Source organism: Vombatus ursinus, unplaced genomic scaffold (assembly GCF_900497805.2).
Source record: "Vombatus ursinus unplaced genomic scaffold, bare-nosed wombat genome assembly UNPS02014791.1, whole genome shotgun sequence".
NCBI lineage: Eukaryota > Metazoa > Chordata > Mammalia > Diprotodontia > Vombatidae > Vombatus > Vombatus ursinus.
This window is the reverse complement of record NW_020954569.1, coordinates 48,893,340-48,904,870: the sequence shown is the minus strand read 5'-3', so window position 1 is coordinate 48,904,870 and position 11,531 is coordinate 48,893,340. Positions and strand designations below refer to the sequence as shown.

General features: G+C 39.2%; 1 protein-coding gene across 1 annotated transcript in view; it reads left to right on the top strand.

Annotated features, from left to right (window-relative positions):
• Positions 1 to 423: 423 nt before the first annotated feature.
• Positions 424 to 11,531, top strand: part of INO80C (INO80 complex subunit C) — a 32,660-nt gene continuing 21,552 nt past the window's right edge. The window contains exon 1 of the mRNA XM_027868764.1: positions 424 to 475. The gene's annotated coding sequence lies outside the window, so the exon portion shown is untranslated. The remainder of the gene's footprint in view (positions 476 to 11,531) is intronic.

Sequence of the window (11,531 nt, the reverse complement as noted above, 5' to 3'; positions counted from 1 at the left end):
CCCAGGGAGGTGAAGTGACTCATCCAAGCTAACAGGTAGTAAGTGGAGGTGACAGCTCAAACTTCTTTAGAAGCAGTTTTAGAATAGAGTTGTTTTCATGTAAAATATAATAGGATAGTTAGGACCTGGGCTTGAATTCACTTCCTTTGTAAGGAAAAAAAAATAGCTGCCACATCCAACAAGGCTCATTATAAGTAAGGATTTTGCTAAAGATCGGCCTGATAGGGAAATATGTTGGTGCTAGAAGAAGCATTGGAGAGAGTTGAGCTCCTCCTCATTTGACGAATGGGGAAGCTGAGGTAGGTACAAGTAAATGACTCATTCCAGGTTGCAACAGCTCACCAGTGGCATAGTCAGGACTTGAATAGAGATGTCAGTAGAGATGTCTTGACTTCCAGTCCAGGGTACTCTCTAATTGGAGACAGCATGGTGGATAAGGACTGGCTTTAGACTTGGGAAGACCCACCTCCTCCAGGTACTGTCTGTGTTACCTGGGGCAAGCGACTGCCTCACTGTCCCAGCTTAAGACTACAGACAAGCTGCCTACCTGGATTGGTAAAAGGGATTTCCTCATCTGGTAGTTCCCGATGTCACTGAACTCCTCAGTCCAGCCTGTACCATGTGACTACTCAGCATTATAGTTGCCTACTCCTTGACTGAGGTCCTCAACCTTATGGCAGGGCCCTCATCTTTTTCCAACTTGACATTCTCATCTGGGTAGCTTCTCTTCCTTAATAGCCAGCAAGAAGTCCAAATATTTTTTAGGAACCATGGCTTTCTTTTAGACTTCAGCTCCTTCTAGAAGAACTATTACATGCTATTTGTTTACTCTAAGTCAGGTTTGGAAATTCGTTCCCCCTTGCATTTAAAAATCATGTCCTTTGTATTTTCTTGGTCATTGAAAATTTGGGGTCTTCGTTGTAAGACATGCAACTAGATTTATCACCAAATCAATACTGATTTATGATTATACATTGAAAGCTAGAAGAGACTTCATAGGCCATCTCATTTAATTGCCTCGTTTTACAGGTTTTACAGCTTAGGCCCAGAGGAGTTTAAATGAGCTGCCCAAAGTAATAGGCATGAGGTAGGATTAGAAGCCAGGTTCTCCAGTTTCAGAAACAATAATCTTTCCACTGTACCGTGTTGCTTCCTATATTGACAGAAGTATTTTCTTTCATGGGGCAGGGGGGAGGTGAGGGAAGGAAAAAAAAGAAAAAAAATTTACGTGATAGCTTCATTATATATTTAAAAGGAATAGTGGTTTGTACATGATTAGGTTTGCAGTTTCATGTGCGGTCACCTTTTTATTATACTGTGATATGAAAATGTTTGTTTTATTCCATAGATTAAAAATAAAATAAAATTTTAAAAATAAGTACTTAAATACTTTTAGGATCTGTAATTTCAGCAATTTGAGGATTCCATCCCTTGAAACAGATCATAACCCCTCCCTGATGTTCTCCATGAATTGCTAGGGCCAAAAAAATCACCCCCTGGCAGCCAGTCATCTGATGATATGTGTGCCTCTTTGAACTTATTGAGGCTGGTCTTTGGACAGCAGATACCAGCTATGGACAGGTCCAGTGGACAGGCCCATAATGAATCCCTTTTTAAAGCCTCCAGCTTGGTAGGACCTCTGAGAGTTGGAGCTTGACTGACATGGCCTTTGAAAACCAAGAATCACTTCCACATTTTAAGGCATTGGAGTGAGACTTCAGGGGAGATAGGAACATGTGGATTTACAAAAAAACTATTAAAATGCCCCATGTTGTTCTCTTGGCTGCTGCTTCTCTGACCTACCCCAGGTCCCAGCTTTGTCACTTGAGACATCCACCCTTCAGATCCCTCTCAGGGTTGGTTTCATCCCAGTTAAAGGGAAACATATTTTTGTCTTTATTTTCCTGCATGATACATTCCTGTCGCTTTCTCTCTTTCCTCTCCCACCATGAGACTTAGCCAGAGCCAAAATATCTTTAACCAAGAGAAGTGTAATGTTAGGCAATCCTTCCCCTCCCTCTGTGTCCGGTTGCAAGTTAGTGCCTCTTGGGCATCTCAGTAGCATTAGCGATTGTGTAAAAATAAGAAAATGAAAGCCATAAATCCTTTTTATTGCATGTAAGTCTTGAACATTTGATAGTCCAGTGGCCAAAGGGGAGTTTCTCTTGCTGAGTAATTAATAAATGTGGTCATCTCCTCTGGGGCCTCAGCAAGAGGGAAGGGAAACGCTGAGCGTGTGGTGAGGAGGGGGGAGAAAAAACAACAAGGTTTGAGGCTTTCTCCTCTCTGCTGGTTTTCAATCAGGATGTTGGTGTTGGGAAAGTATAACAAAAACATTGCTTTTTCTTTCTTTTTTTGGTGGTAACAGGAGAGAAGGTGAGTGAAAGAACAACTGTTCTGAAGAACAGTCACCAGTTTGACCTTTAGCAGTTGGGGCTGTGGGATGCTAGGCTTGTGGGGGGGGGGGGGGGGGGGGGGGGGGGGGGGGGGGATGGGCAAGGTAAATATTAGCTCTGTGGGTTTGAGAACTGAATTCTGAACAGCTTTATGTGAGATTGAGACAAAAGTGAATGACGGAGGGAGAAACTGAGCCCAGCAATCTTTCCCCTCTCGGTGATTTACCAGCTCATTCTACACTATGGTCTTGCCACTTACCTCAGGCCTTCCCTCTGACCCTCCTCCTCCTCCTCACCCCGGCAGAGTCCGTTCTTGGAGCCAGGTTTGGCTTGCTTTTATCACCTGAGTCTTTTAGCAGGGAAGATCTACTTCTCCAGAGTTACTGCCACCTGATACTTCTACCAGGGAACATTTTTTTTTTTCCTGATTTTGCAATGGTAGGAGTGTGATTATCACGAACAAACAAATCCTTTGCCACTTGTCTCCACGTTGTGCAAACACATCTTTTTAACTGAAATATTTAACTTTTCTTTCTTTCTTTCTTTCTTTCTTTCTTTCTTTATTTTGATTTATCGATAATCACTTACATATGCTTTTGAGTTTAAAATTTTTCTCACCCTTCCTCCTCACTGCCCTCCCCAAGATGGCACATAGTCTGATATAGGCTATACATTTACATTCATATTAAACATATTTTTACATTAGTGATGTTGTAAAGTAAAAATTAAAGCCAATAGGAGGAACCATCAGAAAGAGGAAACAAAACTCAACAGAAGAGAAAAAAAATTAGCATTTCAGCTTCCATAGTTCGTTCTTTGGGTATGGATAGCATTTTCCATCACAAGGCCTCAGGAGATGTCTTAGATTCTTGTATTTCGAGGAAGGGTTAAGTTTATCTCTATTAGTCATCATGCAACATGGCTGTTATTGTGTACAACGTTCTCTTGGTTCTGCTCACTTCACTCAGCATCAGACCATACAGGTCTTTCCAGGTTTTTCTGAAGTCAGCCTGTTCATCATTTCTTATAGCACAATAGTATTCCATCATATTCATATACCACAACTTGCTCAGCCATTCCCCAATTGATGGGCATCCTCTCAATTTCCAATTCTTTGCCACCACAAAAATTGCTGCTATGAATATTTTTGTACATGGAGGTCATTTTCCCTTTTGTGTGATCTTTTTGGGATATAGCCCTAGAAGTGCTATTGCTGGGTCAAAGGGTATGCACATTTTTATAGCCCTTTGGGCATAGTTCCAAATTGCTCTCCAAAATGGTTGGATCATTTCACAACTCTACCAACAATGCATTAGTGTTCCAATTTTCCCACATCTTTTCCCACATTTGTCATTTTCCTGTTTTGTCATGTTGGCCATTCTGATAGGTGTCATGTGGTACCTCAGAGTTGTTTTGATTTGCATTTCTCTAATCAATAGTGAGTTAGAACATTTTTTCCTGTGACTACAGATGGCTTTAATTTCTTCAACTGAGAACTGTCTGTTCATATCCTTTGACCGTTTATCAATTGGATAATGGCGTGAATTCTTTTAAATTTGACTTAATTCTCTATGTATTTTAGAAATGAGGCCCTTATCAGAGGGACTGGTTGTAAAAATTCTTTCCCAGTTTTCTACCTTCCTTCTAATCTTAGTTGCATTGGCTTTGTTTGTACAAAAACTTTTCAATTTAATGTAATCAAAATTATCTATTTTGCTTTTTGTAATGTTCTCTGTCTCCTGTTTGGTCATGAATTCTTCTGTTCTCCATAGATCTGACAGGTAAACTATTCCTTGCTCTCCCAGTTTGCTTTATATCTAAATCATGAACCCATTTTGGTATATGTTGTGAGAATATTTAACTTTTCAAAAAAACATTTTTATTTACTTCATTAAATGTTTTCCAATTACATTTAAAAATTTTTTTAACATTCATCTTTAAATGTTCATCCTTAACAATTTTGAATTTCAAATTGAATTTCTGTTTTTGCAGACGCTGTCTCTCAAGTCTGAATGTCCTCCCTTTTCACCTATTTTACAAGACTCACCTTTTGTGCCTCCTTCTATGGGAATAATTTCCCAATCCCCTAAGTTGTTAGTGGTCTGTCCTACCTCATATACTTATCTTTTTACATGTTAAGTTCTCTTAATATAAGGGTTATTAAACTCAGGTCTGTTGATCCCCAGGGATAGAATTTAGGGATTCCTAAAGCTCCTTAAGGGTAAGGATTTTTTTTACTTTATCTTTGTAGCCTTAGCCTCTACCATGGTGCTTTGCACATAGTAAGTGTTTAATAAATGCTTATTGTATTGGAAATATTGAAATGCCATGCTAGACACTAGGATAACAAAATTTAGAAGTGTAGCTTCTGTTCTCAAATCTATGTGGAGATGGTAATATGACATTTCCACAGGTAAGTATAGCACAGGGTTGAATGTGATAAAGCGTACTCTAGGGAAATTTGAGGAGGGGAGGATTGATTTTAGTGAGGTGGATCAGGGAAGGTTTATTGGAATAGGGGGCACTTGATCTGGGCTTTAAAGGAAGAGGTGTTCATGTCTTGGAGTCCTAGAGAATCCTGGGAAATGAGACAGGATTGGGGAATTACTAGGAATTGTGTTTTCCTTGAAAGTAGAGAGGGTAAAGGGGAGTAGAATGAAATAAGACGTAAAGAAGTGGTATGCTAGTGTGCTTTGGGGAGATGATTGTTAAATTTTTCAGGGTGAGCATTTATGCCTTAGAAACTGGCAAACGCCACAAATCAGGTCTTGATTTATCATTTGGTTGGTTGTCTAGACTGAAGAAGATGTTGATGATACAGATTAAGTTGAAAGATGTCTTATGCCTATTTCCCCTCAGAGAGACAGTAGGCCATGAGGAGGAGTCTTTTGAGAAAGCTAATGGGAGGTAGTGTGGCTTTGTGGGAAGAGCTGGAAATGGCCCGTGTCTTAGTCCTGTCACTACTGGTGAGCCTCTCTGGGCCTTGATTTCCCCATCTCTAAATGATGTAGTTGGGATCTATGTCCTCCAAAGTTACTTCCACACCTCAGTCTATGGTTATATCATGTGATGATGCTCATCGAATTGGAATATCTAGAAATTGGATGGAATGGCAAGTGGAGAGGCCGGAGGCAGAGAAATGTGTTAAGAGGCCATTGTAATAGTCCAGGTGAGATATGGTTACAGCCTGATCTGGGTGGGTGTGAGTACTAGTAAACAAGAGGAAGGGGGAAAGCCAAAAATAAACAAATAGAATACCACAGCGTTTCACTGCCCTCGAAGAAAGGGCTGAAAAGAAAATGCTGAAGTTATGTTGCTGTTCTCTACCCAGAATGACTGTCTCCAAGGTTATTCCTGTGCTTACTGTGGGGATAGTCTGGGAGTCCTTTAAGGATTTAGTTCAATTCAGCAAGCATTTATTAAGTACCTCCTGTGTACCGCACAATGAGGACACAAAGGTGAAAGTGAAAACAGCCCTTAGGGAGCTTTCCTTCTTGGGGTGAAAGGCATATACACGGAGAAGTAAAGACAGACTGTCACCAAGCATTTATCAAGTGCTTACTCTACGTGTCAGACACCATGCTAAATGGTTGAAATACAAAGAAAAGTAAAAGGTAATTCCTGTTTTCAAGGTTACAGTCTAATGGGGAAAACAACTTGCAAACCACTGTGTACAAACAAGATAAAGGGAGGATAAATTGAAGATAATTGAAAGGGGAGACACTAGCATTAAGGGGATTGGAAAAGGCTTATTGGGAAGATAACAGTTTTAACTGAGATTTGAAGAAATCCAGGAGATAGAGGTGAGGAGGAAAAGAGTTCTAAGTATGGAGGACGACAGCAAGAGAAACTGCCTGGAGTCAGGAGGTAGAGTATCTAGTGCAGAAGTTTTCAAAGTGGGTGATACCGCCCCCCTGGGGAGCATTGGAACAGTTTAGGGGGGCAGTAGTAGCCTCCAGTACAGTTGGGGGGTGTTGAATAAAAATAAGGGAGCTGTGGAAGCATAAGGAAAGAAGAAAAGATAAGAAAATTTTGAAAAACCGTTCGTACATGTTTCGTTTGTTGTGTAACAGAGTTAAAGTCATAGTGATTACATTATTTTCTAAATAAAAACACAAAATTCCAGTTATAACTGATCAGTGGTCAAGTCCACAGACAGGTCTTAACAAGCAAGTGTTAGCAGGTAAGCATGTTATGAGAAGTCTAGCAGGCATCGGCAGGAATACGTGTGTTTAATGACTTGTTTACATTATGCTACTATACAGTTACATGACTCAGTATTGCATCATTAGAATTTCAATGCAGGAAAAAACCCACAAATTTACAACAAATTATTACATTTAAGATGGTCACTTTTTTTAAAAAATATTTTTTGAAATGATGCAAATTTAAAAAAACATTAAAGGGTTAAAGAAAGTAGATTGGGGGGATGCTGAGTAATTTTTTTTTTTTAAAGGGGACAGTAGGCCAAATAAGTTTGGGAACCTCTGCTCTAGTGTAAAGAACAGTAAGGAGGCCTGTGTCACTGGATTGCAGAGTAAAGAGTATAAGAAGTATGAAGATTGGACCGGTAGGAACGGGCCAGGTTATGGAAGGCTTTAAAAGCTAAACAGTAGATTTTTATATTTTGATCCTAGAGGCAATAGGGAGCTACTAGAGTTGATTGAATGGGGGATGAGGAGATGGGGTTGATACAGTCAAACTTGCCCTTGAAGAATTTTTAATTTGATAGCAGAGTGGAGGATGGACTGGAGTGAGAAGAGACTGGAGCCAGGGAGATCAACCAGTAAGCCCTTGCAGTAATGCAGGCATGAGGTTAGGGCCTAGACCTGGGTGGTGGCAGTATCAGAAGGAACAAGGGAATGTATTCCAGACAAACTGTAAAAGTTGAAATGACAAGACTTTGCAACTGATTATATGGGGGAGTGGGAGGGGGGGAGAGAGAGTGAGGAGTCAAGGATGATGGCAGCAAGGTTGTGAGCCTAGTTGACTAGAAGGATGGAGGGAGCCTCCACAATGATAGGAAGGTTGGAAAGAGGGGAGAGTTTAGGGGAAAGATGATGAGTTCAATATTGGACATGCTGAGTTTAATACATCTATGGAACATTCAGTTCAAGATGTTGAATAGGTAGTTGGAGATGTGAGCCTGGAGGTCAGAAGAGAGGTTAGGGCTGAACAAATCTGAGAATCATGTGCATATCAATGATAGTTGAAGCCTGAGCCCATGAGACCATCCAGTGGAGTATGGAGGGAGAAAAAAAAACTCAGGACAGAGCCTGGGGGACACCCACAGTAATCAGGTTTGACCGTGATGAAGATCCAGCAAAAGAGACAGAAGGAGCAGTCTGACAGGCAGGAGGAGAACCAGGAGAGGAACCTAGAGAGAGAAGAGTATCCAAGAGATTGACAGTGTCAGAGGCTGCAGAGAGGTCAAGAAAGTTGAGGACTGAGAAAAGGCCATTAGATTTTGATGATTAAGTGATCATTAGTAACTTTGGAGAGAGCAGTTTCAGGCAATTGATGAAGTTAGAAGCTAAACCAAAGACAGTTAAACAAAGAGTGAGAGTGAGGGAAGTGGAGGCATCACTTGTAGACAGGCTTCTCCAGGAGTTTAGCCAGAGAAGAGATAGAGAGTGATAGCTGGCAGGGACACATGGATCGGGTGAGGGTTTTTTTTTAAGATGAGGGAGATATGGACATATTTGTAAGCAGCGGAGAAGTAGGTGAGTGTAGCCTGTTCTATTGGTCTTTTCTCTGCTCTTGTCTTAATAAAAATAATAATAAAAAATTGGTTTTCTTTGGACTCCTCTGAGTCTAATAGACTATTTGATTATATGAAATATGATAGACCCTAGTTTCTTAGCTTTCCATAGACCCAACTTAGCCCTTGCCAGCATCCTGCTTGAATAGAGAACAGTTCATCCATGGGTCTTGTCTTGTTTGAGCCCTATTTGATTTTATCTTGGGTCTGGGTTGTTGTTATTATCATTTTTTTTTATCTCTGATATCTCCCTGGAGCATATATCCTAGTCATAGAATTTTAAAATACTTGAGCTGAATGGTACCTGAGAAATCATCTATTCATATTTGATCATCTCATCAACAAGTAAAAAAGCTGAAGCCAAGGAAGACTAAGTAACTTGCCTAGTAGTGTGACCTTGAGCAAATCATTTAACTTCTCTCCACCTCAGTTTCTTCATCTGCAAAGTGAGGATAATTACTCTGGCACTTATCTCAGTATGCTGTTGTGAAGATCAAATGAGATATATGCTTTGCAAACTTTAAAGCATGTGATAGTAGTCATTTTATTCATCTCCAGGGTCACATAGTAAGTTAGTAGTAGAGTCAGGACTATAACCCAAATCACCTGACTTCCTGTCTAAGTCATTTTGCATTAACCCATGTTATCTTTTTTAAATGTAATTCAAGTTTTGTTTTTTTTGTTTTTGTTTTTTGCCAAATAGCCAATATTAATCATGCTTACTATTAGTTTTAAACATTAGTTCTTCTTAAGTGGTGTCAGGCTTCTTTTTTCCCTCATCTGTCATTAAACGTGTAGAGTCATTTACAAAAACATCCCCTAGATTTAGGTACTGCTTTGATCCATCAAGTACTCTATGCAGATGTTGTCTCTCTCTTTTTTTTTTCCCCCTTGCTTAGGCAGTTGGGGTTAAGTGACTTGCCCAGGGTCACACAGCTAGTAAGTGTCAAGTGTTTGGTCTGAGGCTGGATTTGAACTCAGGTCCTCCTGACTTCAGGGATGGTGCTTTATCCACTGTGCCACCTACCTGCCCCCATGTTGTCTCTTTTTGTTATCAGCTGATGGAGATGACAGTCCCGATCTAAGGCTCCCTTCCCAATTCCTCTTCTAGTCTGCTAAGCCTGGGAGTTGTTTCCTTTGTTTTCTGCTTGACACCTCATGAATTGATTACTTTCTTCTCCTGTAGAAAAATTGATTTCTTTCTTCTCCTGGAGAATTGACTCTCCTTCATTCCACTTTTGAGTTGCCAGTGTGGTTTCCATTAGAATCCTTTCAAAAGTTCATTACATTTTAATTGTAGGGTATCAATAAATATACATCATCCCAGAAAAACAGGTAAGTTCCACCAAGGTAAGAAGTGGTCTTTAGCTATACTTTGCTACTTCTTTTCAGACTTTACTAATAAGAGTCCATCTGGTGTGAGTTACCTCATCTCTTCTTTACTCAACATATTTCTGTTTCTACAGCAATTTTGTTTTCCTTTCTGGTCTCAGAAGTAATTTGCCCTTCCTGTCCTAGAATGTTAACCCTTGCACTTCATGCTGTAGATTCCATACCTTACCAATTACTGGTTTCTATATTTAACCTGTGCTACTTTACTAGCATCTTCAATTTATTGTCTCCTTCCCCTCTGCTTTCAAGTATATTCAAGTCTCCCTCATGTTGAAAAACCTTCTTTTGATATAGCTCTCCTGTTTCTTTCTGCTCTTACTGCTAGATAGACTTCATGAACATTTATTTATTGTCTACCTGTTTTCTCAGTTTTCCTTTATCCCGTTACTAGTCTTTGACTCTTGAAACTGCTGTTAAAGACCTCATTAATGCAGAGGTTCTAAACTTTTTTGTGTCCCCACAATAGTCAGTCTGATGAAACCTGTTGACCACTTCTCAGAATATTTTAAAATGCATGACATAAAATAGGTACAATTACAAAAGAAACCAATTATATTGAAATAAAATCATCAAAATAGAATGTTAGGTCAGTGGAACAGATTAGGTACATAATACGTTGTTGTAAATGACCATAGTAATTTAGTGTTTAATAAACCCAAAGATCCAAGTTTTTAGGACAAAAACTCATTATTTGACAAAAACTGCTGGGAAAACTGGGAAATGCTATAGCAGAAACTAGGTATAGACCAACCTCTCACACTGTACACCAAGATAAGGTCAAAATGGATACGTGATATACATAAAGGGTGATGTCATAAGCAAATTAGGGAAAGCGTGAAATCTTATACCTGTCAGATCAATGGATAAGGGAAGAACTTAGAACCAAACAAGATATAGAGAGAATTTTGAAATATGAATGCATAATTTTGATTATATTAAATTAAAAAGGGTTTTCATAAATAAAATCAGTGTAACCAAAACTAGAAAAGAAAGCAGAAAACTGGGGAAAATTTTTTTTACAGCAAGTGTCTTTGATAAAGGCCATTTGTCAAATGTATAGAGAACTATTTATAATACAAGTCATTTCCCAATTGATAAATGGTCAAAGGATGTGAACAGCAGTTTTCAGATGAAGAAATTAAAGCTATCTATAACCATATGAAAAAATGCTCTAAGACAAATGCAAATCAAAACAACTCTGAGATACCACATCACACCTGTCAGATTGGCCAACATGACAAAACAGGAAAATGATAAATGTGAAGATGTGGGAAAATTGAAATACTAATGGTTGGTGGAGTTGTGACCTAATCCAACCATTCTGGAGGGCAATTTGAAACTATGCTCAAAGGGCCGTAAAACTATACATACCCAGCAATACCACTGCTAGGTCTGTATCCCAAAGAGACTGAAAAAAATAAAGGGAAAAGGACCTATTTGTACAAAGATATTTATAACAGCTCTTTTTGTAGTGGCAAAGAACTGGAAATTGAAGGGATGCCCATCAATTGGGGAATGACTGAACAAGTTGTGGTAAAAGATTGTAATGGAATATTATTGTGCTATAAGAAATGACAAGCAGGATGATTTCAGAAAAACCTGGAAAGATTTACATTATCTGATGCAGAATGAAGTGAGCAGAACCAAAAGAATATTGTATACAGTAACAGCAATACTATATGATGAACAACTGTGAATGACTTAGCTATTCTCAGCAACACAGTGATCCAAGACAGTCCCAAAAGATTTATTATAAAAATGCTGTCCACCTCCAGAAAAAGAACTAATGGTATCTGAATACAGCCCAAAGCATACTATTTTCACTTTCTTTTCTTTTCTTTTTTTTTAGTTTGAATTTTCTTCCACAAAATGACTGATACGGAAGTGTTTTACATGATTGCACATGTATAACCTATATCAGATTGCTTACTGTCTCAGGGAAGGGGGAGGGGAGGGAAGGAGGTATAGAACTTGGAACTAAA